Below are 14,203 nucleotides of genomic sequence, written 5' to 3'. Positions count from 1 at the left end.
TCAAATGCCCCTTCTTAAAAGAAACTGCTAACTTCCACCATTCCATTTGACCAACCAAAAGACAGGCAAGACCCATAGCTCGTAAGATCAGCCTAATTATGGCACCCAAGGGCAAATGACCAAGGATTTGGCTGTGGAAGGCCAGGAGTTGGATGGAAAGGGACAAGCAAGTCGGGTCCACTGAACGCTGCTCCCCACCTCCCCACCTCATGGGCAGAAGGTCCCCCTTATCGGTGATTTTGCTCTTTTTCAGTTACCTGTGGTCAGCCGCGGTCGGGAAGCAGATGATCCCCCTGATAGTATATCCAAAGGGTCAAGAGTAACCGAATGCCAGGTCACAATGCCTACGTCATCCCCCTCACTTCCTCTCACCAGGCAGGCATTTTATCATCTCATGTCATCACGAGAAGCGTGTGTACAGCACAATAAGATATCTTGCAAGAGAGAGACCACATTCACTTAACTTGAATCACAGTGTATTGCTATAGTTGCTCTATTTTATTACCAGTTATTGTCGGCCGTCTCATGAGCCTAATTTATAAATTAAACCGTATTGTACGTATGTATGGGGGAAGATGGCGTGTATATAGGTTTCGGTACTGTCTGCGGTTTCAGGCACCCACTGGGGTTCTTGGAACATATCCCCCACGAATAAGAGGGACAACTATACACCTGGCTGGTCTGCTTCCCATGTCATAAAGCAACCGTGACAGAGACCTGTTCCAGCTCAGAGAGCAGGAGTCTCCTCCTCTTTGACAAGGGTTAGTTTTGAGCTAACCCTTGAGCTCCCTTGAGCTGGGAGGCACAGGTGAATTCGGGACACACTGCGACAGAGTCTGCCATCCTTCGATGGAACCCACCATCCTTCTTCTCCGAGGTCTGAGAGGGAGAGCTTTAGGAATGCTGACGCCCACACCGCAGGTATAGCCACCTGGAAGCAGGCATCTCAAACTCCCCACGTCCAAGACCAGCCTCTTCATGTCTCCCCTCCATGCGCTCTTCCTCAGTCTCCCGCCTTAATCTACAGCGGTCGGTCCTCCAGGCCAAGCAAACACCTCCAAGTCAGCCTTCATTACCCTCTCCTTGGCGCCCCACATCAAGTTCCTCACAAGAAGGCATCGGGGCTTCCTCTCCAAGAGGTATTGACTCACGCACCACCTGCCCTTGCCTCCAGAATCACAGCTGGCCCCATGGCCCATGACCAGGTCTCCGTGTCCCCCCTCTGGCCACTATCCAGGAGCTGCATCCTTCTCCTTAACCTTGGGACAAGCCGCCCTCATTGCCCTCTCGGACTCACAGCACAGCTGTCCCCTCCCTCTGAAATGATCATCCGGGGCCAGCTCCTCCTCCTCCTGTGGGATTGAGCCCCTGTAGATGCCTTCCCTGCCTCCTCTGTAAGGCTGCCCCCCTTTCCAGCCTCCCCTCCAGCCAGTGTCAGGCACATTCCATCTGTACTTTCCTCATGGCACATGGCACTCTCCAAAATGATTTCTCCTTAATATTCCATGTTGATTATCTATCTCCTGCGAGCTCCACAGACCAGGCGCCCTGGGTGCTCGCTCACCACTGTACCCCTGGTGCCTGGAACCATAATCCCTGAGCCAGCACAGGATGCTCAAATGGGATCTGCTGACCACCTCTGAGGGTGCAATGACTTCCAGCCAACAGACACCTTCCAGGTCCCCAAAAGCCAGTGTCAACACCTCAGACCACAGGCCAGCCACTGAGTTCCTGGAGGCCCCTCGGTGCGGAGGGAGAAGCCTCAAATTGCCTCCACCTCTGGACTCTTTCTCCAATGGGCCTGCCCCCGCAGCCCAGGACCCCCCAGGAGTTGGCGACAGCACGTCCTGGCTGGAGAGCCAGGCGGAGATCCCAGCCCTCTGCGCCCCAGAGCCCAGGGCGGGAGAGCTCCCTTCCTCCTTTCTTGGCCTCACCACCTGGATGGACAAGCTTTTCAATTTCCCCATCCGTAAGATAGGGACAAAGAATGCTTTGTCACCCCACCTACTTCTCACGGGTGTTATGAAACAACTGTTTGCTCGGAAAACACTTTGAGCAACTTGGGTAAAGGTGCCTGTGGCTCGGATGACGCCTGCTGCGTTCAATCCAGGCCAACGAGTCATCCGGTCCCCGCCTTTCCCGCCCGAGGGACAGGAGGCAGGAGGCGCGCAGCCTCCCCTGTGTCACCAAGCCTGTCTCACCAAGCTCGCTGGCCCTGCCACAGGCCCAGAATATGCCCACAAGGTGTGTGTACACATTCCTGGGCCTGCCCAGCCCACTGATTTCAGCAGAATATGAGCTCTCCGTGGGCCTGGACGGTGGCCACCAGACGCCCAGGCTGCCCTTTTGTCCGGAAAGAGAGCGGAGGGTTACCTGGGGAGAACCTGTCTGAGCTCCCACCACCGAGGGGCGGGGCCGCAGCTCCAGCAGGAGCTGGGAACAAAGGACGCTGTCTTGGCTCCTAGCCTGGAGAGAGCAGATCTTAACCTGCAGGCGCTCAGGTGCCCCTCGCCCGCAGCAGCCTGCAGCGGCCACCACGTTGCCATGACAACCGTACCTGGCAACTCTCCCTCGGCTCTGCCAGGCGGGGGCAGAAGGGGGTGTGCACCGCCCCCGCACCGACCAGGCCTACCCCCGGCTGCCCCGAGCAGCTTGAGGAGGAGAACGGAGACAAGCCCAGGCCGGGGCAGTGCGAGGGGACAACGTCCACTCAGCCCACCTTGTGCATCCGCTTCCCGCCACCCCGCCCCCTCCTGGCACTGGGCGCAGAGCCCTGACAGGCCTCTCTCTCTGCAGCACCCACCCAAGGGCCACCGCGTCCCCAGAGCGGATGGCGAGGCCTCTAGCCGACAGCGACCGACAGGCAGCATGTACATTTAATTATAGCTCTCCGGGATAGGAAGGGCTGGCTATATACAGTACGTCTGCTGTTACTAATTATATTTATTTTCAAATGAAGAGGGGGGGGATCTTCTGAAGATGAGTCAGAGGAAAAAAATCCTTCATTGTTATGAAAGCAGAGGAGCGTCTCCTGAGGGTGTCTGTGATGCATCGCTGTCACCGCCCGACAGTGGAAAACCTGAGGGGAGCCAGCCCCGCCGGTCTGCACCTGACGGAGGCTCTCCGGGCCGCGTCCCTGCGCGCTGGCACCATCAGGCCGCGAGGCAGGCTCCCTCCCGGCCCAGCCACGCTCTCGAGCCTGGCCCAGCATCCTGCTCCTGCGAAGACCTGGCCGTTTGGCATCTGCTGTCACCTTAATTGGGAGGCAGCGTTCCAGCTGAAGTACGGGGAAGGTTCCTCCCTCATCAAAGAGAAAGCATCTGACCAGATGGCTGCAGTGAAAAGGCTTCATCCTCAGCCTCCGCCTGGCCAACGGGGTTACTAATAACAGTGCCAAGGATGCTGCAAATCAAAAGAGAACACCTAGAAACCCAAACTAGTTCCCCATAGAAACCCAAACTAGTCCCCCACACTCAGGGCAGAAGCCGGCTTGCACTCTGGAGGCAGAGAATTCTCTGATTTCAGGGGCACACACGTGGGCTGCCCTCTGTGTCTGTGCATGTCAGGTGCACACGGGTGTGCGAGAGGGCCTGGTCATGGGGCTGCCTCCAGAGTCAGCTCCCTCCTCCTTCAAGGCCACACGCTGCCCCACCCCCTCCCCACAGATTTCGGGGGAGCGGTGAGGGGAGAGGGAAGCAGCAGGTGACGCATCCTCTGCCCAGGAGAGCCACTCAAGGCCAGAGTGTTCAGAACGGGTTTTCCAATAATTTTTTAAACAGTCACACTTGTTTTTGTTTGCTTTCTTCCAGGAAGGCCGCACTGTTCTGGAAAAGGAGGGGGAGGGGGAAAAATGTGAGTTCATTTCCTGAGTCTTTTAAATATGTCTCTGCAGAGGGAGCATGTGAGAAGCTGTGGCCAGAGGGCAGAGCGGTGCTCAGTATGCAGCACACATGGCAGGGCGATTGGAACCTGTCCCCCCCATGTGCTCTTTCCAGGTCGCCGCAAGACACAGCGTTCGGCAAGGAACCCGCGCCGAAGGATCTGGATGCACGTCAATTCCCCACCTCCCTCCCAAGAAAATGGTTTTCAGGCCAGTTGTTTTTGGAATGGGTTTTCGCGTTTGTCCAGCCAAGGTTGGACTATTAAGTCGGTTTATCCAGAAGAGAGGGCAGAACGTGGGAGCGGGGGCCGGATGACTAGGGACCCAGGAGACTTCTGGGAGCAGCCACACCTGTCAAAGTGCTTTTCCACATCCATCAGTTTCCCCACTTCCCACAGCAGCTCTGTGAAGCCCGTGGCGATGTGCCCATTCCACAGGTCAGGCTCTAGGAGGTTAAGCAGCAAATCCAAGGGCACCTCGGCTGCTCCTGCAGCAAAGCGATCTTGCCTGTCGTGTGCTCTCTTAGCAATCTGTTCCTCCTCTCCGTTGTTGTAGTCAGCATCTTACGCAAAGCTCTTTGTGGGAGGAGCTGGCTCACATCCATCGGCCTGTCTCCCCGACGAGGGTGCAAACACCATGAAGACAGGGACTTTCCTTGCTCACTGACGGATGTGGCAGCCGTGCACAGCCCTGAGCACAGGAGCCCCATGGTATGCACTTGGCGGGTGAATGAAGGAATGAAGAAATGAGCAAGAGCCTCCCACCCTGCAAGAGGAAAGAAGGGCCAGAATGACAAGGGGGGGGGCAGTCTGGAGCAGGCTAGCACCTACAGGGTTTCATTCTGAGACTGGGGCGCCAGATCCCTCCAACAGCCAGCACCGAGGCCCGGAGGACCTCGCCACCAGGCAATGGAGTGGCCTTTGCGGTCCCAATGAGGTACTACACGGAGCGTATGGGGAGCATGTCTCCCCCACCACCACCCCACGCAGTGGATGGGCACTCAGCAACTGCGAGGGCCCTGCTTGTCCCCAAAAGTCACATGGCAAGTCAGGGGTAGAGTCTGGAATCAGAGCTGTCAGTCTCTCCCATAACTTCCTGGATGGGCTCGTGGATGAAAGCAGTGATCTGCTTCTCAGAACAACGGTCCCGGTTCTGCTATGGCCTCATGAAGAGGACACCCTGCCTCCCAGTTGAGGAGCCTGGCTACTGACAAAGTCTCCCTAATACCCACCATGACTTCCCCCATTCTCCTCTGAGACCCCTTCTGTGGACAGTCAGACTGAGGAAAGGAAAATGCACAGCAGCACAGGGAGAAGACAGGACTGGAAAGAGGAGAAGCCCCCACCCCCTGCCTTGCCCCGCTGCAGGCTGATTGTGCAGACAGCCCTGCTGGTGTTTGTCTTTGAGCTCGGTTATTGTTGTTGTTGTTTTTTAAAATTGTATTTATTTGACACACACACACACACAGAGAGAGAGAGAGAGAAGCAGGCCGGTGCGGAGCAGAGCCCAATATGGAACTCGATCCCAGCACCCTGGGATCATGACCTGAGACGAAGGCAGATGCCCAACCCACTGAGCCACCCAGGTGCCCCTTTTGAGCTTGGTTTTAAGCAGAAGCATGTGTAAGCTCTGCCTGTGCTCCTGGCCTTGCCTCCAACACGAGGACGGCTGAGGAAAGCCAGGGCCCTGCCCTCAGAAGGTCGCCAGTCCAGCGTGAGGCCCCAGAGCCCTGAGGCATGGTCTGGGCTGCCTGCCAGTCGTGGGTCTGCTGCTGCTCTGTGCGGGTGCGAAGAGGTTGGGCACTCCCAGCCTCCAAGAGCCAATCCTCCCTTTTGGCCTCTTAATTTCTGACTCCACCGGGTCAAGGTTTATAAGAAAGTGGATCCCATTGTTTCTAGAAGAGCAGAGTAGGGGGTTTGTAACAAATCACCCTTAATGAGACCACATTTTGCTCCTGGGTCACATGAAGCAAATGTTGGAAACTGAACTCAACATGTCACCTTTCTTCTGGGAGGTGGCCCTTTAGAGCTGTGGCATTAATGACAGCTCCGGGACCAAGCGGGCCAGGACGACCGGTGGGCACAGAGCGAACATCCAGCAGAGGAGACCGGGGGACAGCGGGACTCACTCGGGAGCTGTGCCTTCCACAACTTCCCTCCAAAAGGCCATTTGGCTACAACATATCATATGACTTGTTCTTAGAGTTACATTTTAACTGACAAAGTTTAACAACAACTATGACTTATGGCCTTCTAAAATTGGCAGCAGAAAAATGAACTGAGGAAGTAATGGAAAAAAACCACAAGTGAAGCCACTCTGTATTATGCGCAATTTCTGTTGTGCTTCTTTTTCCCCCCCCTTTCCAAGCGTGTGTGTGTGTGTGTGTGTGTGTGTGCGCGCGCGCGCTTGTGTGTTTTCGAAGGGTAGCAAATATTTTCCAGATACACTGTCCTGGCATTCCCAAGCACATATTTATGCCAAGTTTATAAAAAGCAGCTGCAGACAGGGTTGACTGAAAGGATTGCTCTGCTGTCTGGCTTCCAGAAGGTGCTTCGTTCTCACTCCGTCACCAGGACACAGCCCTACCTCCTGAGACACTCTAGCCTGCCTCATGCGTCCGAAAGAGGACAAACCCACGGCCAGCAGGGACCCCGACGAACACCCCACATCACACTTCTGGTCTGCCAGGTGCTTCAGCAACACGTGTGCGATCACTTTCAGTCATTCACAAGCCTCACGCAGATGTGAAAAGGAAAGTGGTCCGAGACTCATTTCACAAGTATCTGGATGGCTCAAAGGGGCAGAACCAGCCCCCGTTTCTGGAAAGTTCAGGACTACGGCGGAGCCCTCTGTGCGCAGGCTCGTGTCAGCCTGTCTTTGCACCGACTCACCTTCGGTTCAGCAAGACACCCTTGCTCGGGCCCCAGACCCTCCAATCCTTCCCTTCCCCTGCTCTGGGGCCTCCCGGCCTTCCCCGACTTCTGCCCACTGAGGTGCGCCAGCCTCCTCTTTAGAATGTCCTTGGTTCATCCTCGCCACACCCCCTCCGGCACCCCGGGCCATCCCAAGCGACAGCTCACCTGCGCCCAAACCCAGACTCTCACCAGCCTGGGGTGGGGACTCCACTCGCCTCCCTCCCCCACCACTGGCTTAATGAAGATGATAATAGCCTGCTTTGTAGCTTTCCTGGGGGTGACTAATTGGTTAATCTTGGGAAGGCCCTTTGAAGATGAAGAGCCAGTATTACTCATGGGGCTGAAGACATGCACCTGCCCCAGTCGGGGCCTGAGTCAGCAGAGAATGACCTCCCACCTGCCGCTGGGCGGGTGAGCGGGCTTGGGTCCCCGCTCCAAGTCGCGTTGGCTGGTTGGATGTGGGGAGCACACCCGGCACCCCCCGAGGGGAAACCCAGAGGCCTCCATGGCCGGTGCTGTGTGGGCCACTCTGAGCTTGGGGACCATCCCATCAGCATTGACGTGGTTGAACAAGCCTTCAGATAACTCTGCCGGGAGGGCAGCACATGTCCGCATGTCCGAGAGTATCGATCAAAACAGTATTTCCTGGTAACTGTTCGAGGAAAATGCTTTTCTCACAGCTAATTCCTCCCAAGCAATGGCATTTTCTCCCTCCTCTTGGGGAAGGCAGGCTGCAGCGGCGACGGGTGGCTCTATGCTGGACGGACCCGAAGTCCGGGGGGCCAAGGTGGGGCAGTGGCGTTTTCCCCGTCTTCTCTAGCTCGTGGTCCCCCCTGCCTCACGTCTCTGAGAAAGAGGAAGTGGCCACAAGAACAGGGAACCAGAGGCCAAAACAAGGGATGAAGGCAAGGGTCGCCGATGACCACGCCCCCACCCACCCTTGACCCGGTGGGTCGAGGGGGATTTTGACACTGCGGCAGCTGGGAAGCCAAGAACAGAAAGCCTTTAATCCGTGCAACCTAATGCCAAGATTCCGCCCCAGAGAGCCCGTTTCCTGCACGGTCTGCACATTCCTCCCATTCCGCCCGAGCACCTTCTCCCAGTGACCCCTCTCCATGCAGCCTCTGCTCTCCCCCACGGCTAACTGCCTCTTGCTTCTAGAAAACGACTCCTGCGGCTAGAAGGATTCCACTGCTTTCTCTTTTAGATCCCCAGGTTCTTAGAAGCGTGTCACGGCCCTTTCTCCTCTGGTGGGTTGCCTGGAACCCCAGAGGCCCCCGGAGACACAGAGAGGGATACAGACCTGGCAAGTAGCCTGGAGGGTGGGGAGCACAGGGGTGGGAGAGAGGGCAGAGGGGGACTAACTCTGCACGCCCCGCCCGGAACGGGCTGCAAGGCGTGGGGGCTGTGCCAGCAGGAACAGGCTAGGAAATGATTTTATTCTGCCTCTGTTTGCAAGGAGGTGGGTGGAAATGACAGTTTGGAGAGGATTAGAATGGGGTGGGGGGGCTTGTTTCAAGGGAGGCAGCCTCTGTTCTGCAGTTCTAACAGTGCCATCAAGTGGCCCTGCGTGCAGAAGCAGGGCAGAGCCTCCAGACAGCCTGCGTGACCTGGTGGATGGAGGAGCCGTGGGCTTTGCTTGCTACCTGCCGGCGGCCGGCCAGCACCCTTCCCCAGAGCGGCCCGCCAGGCAGGAGGGAGGCGATGTCCCCGAGTGTACATGTGATGACCCTCATGGAAACGGGCCATCAAATTTAGCCCGTTCCTGCAAGCTGCCTCGTCGGGCCTGTCTGCCCACATGTGAGGCATCGCTAGGAGGCACGAGGGCGAAAGTCCCCATCCCGTGGGAGGCGCCACAGCACATTGTCAACCTGACACAAGGTCGGTGACCAGAACCTGTCTGTCTGGGCCACCAGACTCTTGCCTATGTTTGAAGGAGGGAGGAGGACTGAAGGGTGCCGGGCAGGACTTGGTCCGGCTAGGGGGCCCTGCCGGCACCCTCCAGCCACCCTCCTGGCCGGGGACACGGGTCTTCTTCTGGCGCCCCTTTACCTGCCCTGTGTGTAGGGGTTTTGTTTTTGTTTTTGTCTTTTTAACTCTGCAAGTGAAAATCGACTCACCTTAGAAATACAAAAGTGGTTTTCTTTCTAAAAAGAGGAATTTAAAAAGAAACAAAAGGCTTCCCCAGCAGTGGTGTGTTCGTGGTACTGGGAATGAGGAGACGAGTGAGGCAGAGTGGACATTCCACAAGGAGCTGGGGCCCTGGTGCCGGTCCCAGCCACGGGTTGCAGCGGTATCTTCTCTGAGGGACCAGCCTTGACGCCTCAGAGGAGATGACCCCATTTTTTAGCCTCATTTTTCTATAAAAACAGGGGGTAGAAATAGATTCATAGTTTTCAAAACTGTACTTCCAGGCTCCAGCAGAGGGGGTGCCCGTTTGGTAGGACTTTGGTCCCCGTACTCGCTGCCAGAACAACTCGTCTTTACCCATCCTACGTGTGTGGCTCTCAGACAAGATCTTATTTCAACAAAGGCTTCCACAATTTCGAGGTATCTGCGCAGACCACGACTCCCAGAGACTCTCCACCGTGCTCGTGGAGTTGAGGCCCGAACACCGTGTTTACACTTCATGACCCCAGACCCAGAAGACAGTGGGCCGCACACAGTGAGCCAGTATGAGCCCCCTCCCCAGAATCTGTAACTGGATCCAACTGGATCAAATTCGGTCTCTGTCCAAGCTGGGGCAGACTTCTTGGATCCCAAAGCAGAGCGGCTCAGGGCACCAGCCCCTTTCTGCTGCCCGCCACACCTTCCCTGTGTTCCCCGATGGTGTGTTGCCCCTGTTGAAAACTTTAAAATCTCTGGACAAGACCATCCTAAAACTGCTTCTGGGGGTGCTGCGTGACTCAGTCAGTTGAGCATCCAATTCTTGGTGTCAGCGCAGATCATGATCTCAGAGTCATGAGATCGAGCCCCGAGTCTGGCTCCACACTCAGCAGGGAGTCTGTGTGAGGTTCCCTCTCCCTCTCCCCCTGCCCCTTCCCCCCTGCTTGCCCTCTCTCTCTCTCTCTTAAATAAATAAATCTTTAAAAGAACAACAAAAAGACTTCTTCCCAGCTCTAAGAAATAAGAGCAACACAGAGCAATACACCTCATCTCCCCAGAGCCACATTCTGTTTTGGAAAATAAAGGGAAGTTCCTAAACAGACCAAGTTCTGATGGATCATCTTATGAATTAAAATGCTGAATAGAGTAGGCATATAATGACTCAGTAAATACTGACATTATCATCATTTCCATTACTGATATATTCAAAACTTCCTTATAAATCAATCATATTATCCTATTACTATAAATCTTAATTTCAAAAAACATTTGTTACTTGTATCTACTTGGACCTCACCTGCCAATAATACTTTTTTTTTAATTTATTTGTCCTGAAATCTTCCATCCAAGGACTTAAGTGTTTGTAAATATGCTAGTTCATTCGTTCTTCCATTTTCTTAGATGTTCCAAATTCACCAAAGAAACAGATGCCTTTCGCTAAGATCTCACAATTTCAAGTGCATTATTTTTTTAAATATCTTCTCACGTTAAAGACCTCTGCACTCCACAATAGATTGAAAAATTTTAGATTAGTCTCCATTTTAGAAAAGGCTCACAAGGTACTTGAGTATTTGTCAAAATCTGGGTCATGACTCAAGAGTGGGCCCTGAAATCAATTTAGTGGATCAGAAACAGCATTTTATAATTTTTTTTTTTTTTTATTTAAGGGTGTTCACTTGCAATAAGACTGCGTGTTGTTATGTAAACCCTGATGTCAGGTATGCCTGTGCAGGGTGAGAAAGTCAAATGCACGTCCCACTGTGGCCTCACAGTGATGTATCAGGGTCCCAAGCCCAGCCATGCCACCCCTCTTCTTCACCTGCCAGCCCAACCCCACACATGTGCATGGCTACACCTGTGCCCCACGATGCGTCCACACCATCCCACTTGCATACAACACCAGCAGGGTCAAAACTGCCACCCAATCATGACTTCCTCTCCCAAGTATGCCACATCCACGATGGGCCAGGCCCGCCACATTCGATTCCCAGCACACATCTGTTGGGCTTTCATTTTGGCTTCGGAGGTGGAAGCGTGGTAGGGGGCGGCAGGGGAGGGTGGAAGTTTGGGGCAGGTGGCTGTTGGCATCGGCAAAGTCCAGGCAACCGGGCTTGAAACCCGCAAGCTCTCTTAGCCATGCGGGTGCTGGGCCTGGCTGGTTGGGGGGATGATGGGAACTGTCCAGTGGCCATTAGTCTGACAAGCAGGCAGGGCTACAAAGGGGGCCTGGTTGCCCTGACCCCCTGGCAGGACAGCAGCTGTCTCTGACAGCCCTGCCTGCGTCCACACAGTAACAGAGACTCTAGTTGGAAAACTGATGCAAAATAACCCTTTTACCTAATTTTGTATTTCACTGGCACGCATCAACTACAGGACGGTTTCCAAGGCGGTACAAGGCGCACTCTGGCCAAGCAATGGTGGAACTAGGGGCTGGATTCACCCAGAAGCAACACCCCCGCCCCACACCTGATGAATGAGAATCTGCATTTTCACAAGACCCCCAGAGAATCGTGTCAGCTCTTGTAGAAGCATGAGTAGCTCTGATTCAAAAATGCTGCTCCCTAACTAGCAACACCCACTGCCCCTCTTTCTCGCCGGCGCGCAGTGAAGATGTAATGTGAGATTGGTTTTTTCTTGGTAAGCACTGTCTTTGACTCTGATTTTGTTCCTTTTTCTGCCCATAAAATGTGCTTTGCCTTAGGAAGAGTGATCGTGAATGTGAGTGCAGGTGTGCAGTTACCCACGCCTGCCTTTTGGGCGGAATTGCTTGAGTCCGCGAACCCACAGCCTGGGAACAGCTAGAGAAAAGGAAGCTGGAAGCGGGTCTTACTGGTTTCGGTGCTATCTAAAGCAGGACTGGAAAGTGGGTTCCGCGTTAAGACTGGGGGCGCAGCCACATCTGCAGAATCCTGGATAGTTCTGGAAACTCCAAAAGGCGCGGGCCGCAAGGAATGCTGTGTGCTGCTCAGGCACAGGCCCAGGAGGGGAGCCCCCGGTCAGACATGGCATTCCAGTCGCCTGCAGAGCCAGCTCCAGCCCGGGCTCGCCCCGCAGCACCACTGCACCCGGGCTTGCCCACCCCCTCCGCACTCATGCCCTCAGCACTGCCCGCCCTCCCCACCCCGCCCAGACTAGCAGATAGCAGGAAGAACATCCCGTGCTTGCAAAATGGCATCTTTGGCCAAAGCCAGCTGGACGTGAAATCTCATAAAAACGAGCCACGCATTCCGGCCCGCATAAGAAGATCGCCTCTGCAGCTGGACACCGAAACGTGGGCAGGTTTGCCTTCCCTGACATTCCCTCCTGAACCCTGAAGGACATGTGAGGGGCAGGAACCAAGCAGAAGGTGAAGAAATCCTGCCATGGGATCAGTAAGAATATTCTTCCTGAGCAACCGGGATACTTGGGGTGACCCTGTGATCCTCGGGAAGAGCCAAACTAGGGCCTGGCGTCGTGGGAATGAGAGAAGACGGGGAAGCAGGAGGCATCTGAGGCCCGTGGCCCTGAGGAGGGAGGGACAGGAGCAGCGCTGCTCTCCGCCTGCGAAGCCCACCTCTGCGCAGGGACATCAGGCCCCCTGGTCCTGCCCCGCCCTCCCGTCCTGCCCTGCCTGGGGCAGGGAGGCCCTCCTGCCCAGTGCCCTGGGATTCCCAGCATTCCAAAGCCCGCAAATAACAAAGGCAGTTTTGTGGCATTTCAAAACAAGCTTGGAAACTTTTAAATGTCAAAATGAATGATGTGGAAAGACTTGTGGGAGAAGCGAGGAGGCAGAGGCTGAGCTGGGAAAATGGAAAGGCTCGGGGGTGCGGAGGGGCCGCTGGTTAACACGTCTGTGGGGCTCAGAAGCTTTTCATAAAAAGGATGCTCAGAAGCAGGAAAACATCTTGAGCTGTCACGAGAACCAGTGATGTGGCGAAAATGTAAAGATGAATGCGGTCCCGGCCGGGAAAGCTGGGACGCGTGTTATTGATTTTATTGGGGATTGGCTAAGGGGGAAAGCATCTGATTTGCACAAGGATGTCGCAGAGCAAGGAACGCTGTCACCCCATCTGACCCAGACCCGGGATAGGGATCTGAAGACAGTCGCAGCTCCATCTTGCAGAGAACAGAGTGCCCTGTGACCGGGAAGTTTCCCACCCTAGAGGCCAGATCTGTCATTGGACTTCCGCCATGCACGTCAGCCCATCAGGAGGAGAAGGGACACTCTGGCCTCTCTTCGTGCTTTATGACTTGGGTGGTGATGCGTCACGCCCCATAAGACAAGGCACAGAGAGGACAGCCACCCCCTGACCTCAGTCTTCTCATCTGTGGAGATGGCAAGACTCTAGAAGCCTCAGAAATAAGAAGGCTGTGGCTCACCCTGCAGAAGAGGAACTTGTAATTCCACAGCATGCCCCAACTTCTAGAGCACTTTTGTATATTCTGTTTAAACCTCATAACAATCCCTCAAATGACAAAGTTCTCTTCTACAGATGGAGAAACTGAGGCCCAGAGAGACAGAGGAACAGAAAACCGAGGTCATCAGGTCCATCAGGGCCCATCAGGGCTCCCTCTATAACCTTAGCTGATGGCAGGAAACGTCTTCGGGGACGATGGTCGTGGGCACTCTCAGCCAGGGCTGTCCGGCTGTCCTCTGCTGCTGACAAAGGCTCCACTTCTCCATGCTCTCTGGGGACAGTCCCCAGCTTTATGAGCCTCTAAGCCCCAACAGGAAAAGAACTGGTCTCTTCCCAGTGAGGTCTTCCCAGTGCCTGACTTTTAAGCATCGAATAAAGATCTGGAAATGACGACCCCCACCCCGCCCCAATCGGGATGCTCCATGCCTGACCCTGCCCGTCAGATCCTTTCTTAATTCTTGCTGTTCCCACAGACCCTGCCCCAGCCCCAGTTCACCCCCACCCTGCCCCAGAGCTGGCAGCCAGCTTCACCCCTGCTGGGACTGGGACATCCCCCCACCGAGCACCCCGTCAGCCCAGAGCCTGGGTGTCCACCCTGAGGACTGTGGCAGGGAGGATGGGGAACAGAGCCTCGGGGTCCCTCCCCTCTGTCGTGTCACTGGAATACTGCAGAGGACTCGCAGTGCCGCAGCCTCACCCCCATGAAAGGAGCTGCTACAGAGCCTAGGGCCTAGGGCCTCGATGCTGCTGCGCAGTCTCTCTGCCTGTGTGTGTCTCTCACATGCACACTCTCTCGATGCTGCTGCGCAGTCTCTCTGCCTGTGTGTGTCTCTCACATGCACACTCTCTCGATGCTGCTGCGCTGTCTCTCTGCCTGTGTGTGTCTCTCACATGCACACTCTCTC

At 55.2% G+C, this 14,203-nt stretch overlaps 1 long non-coding RNA gene across 1 annotated transcript; it reads right to left on the bottom strand.

The window, feature by feature from the left end:
- Positions 1-2,928: 2,928 nt before the first annotated feature.
- Positions 2,929-6,185, bottom strand: LOC132016155 (uncharacterized). Its single transcript, XR_009403896.1, has 2 exons — positions 4,232-6,185; positions 2,929-3,824 (listed from the first exon to the last, which is right to left on the bottom strand). It is a non-coding gene; the product is annotated as an uncharacterized LOC132016155 (long non-coding RNA).
- Between the last annotated feature and the right edge of the window lie 8,018 nt (positions 6,186-14,203).

The sequence above is a fragment of the Mustela nigripes genome, chromosome 4, assembly GCF_022355385.1.
Source record: "Mustela nigripes isolate SB6536 chromosome 4, MUSNIG.SB6536, whole genome shotgun sequence".
Taxonomy (NCBI): Eukaryota; Metazoa; Chordata; class Mammalia; order Carnivora; family Mustelidae; genus Mustela; species Mustela nigripes.
The sequence above is the reverse complement of the archived record's forward strand: the minus strand, read 5'-3'. Positions and strand labels throughout refer to the sequence as shown.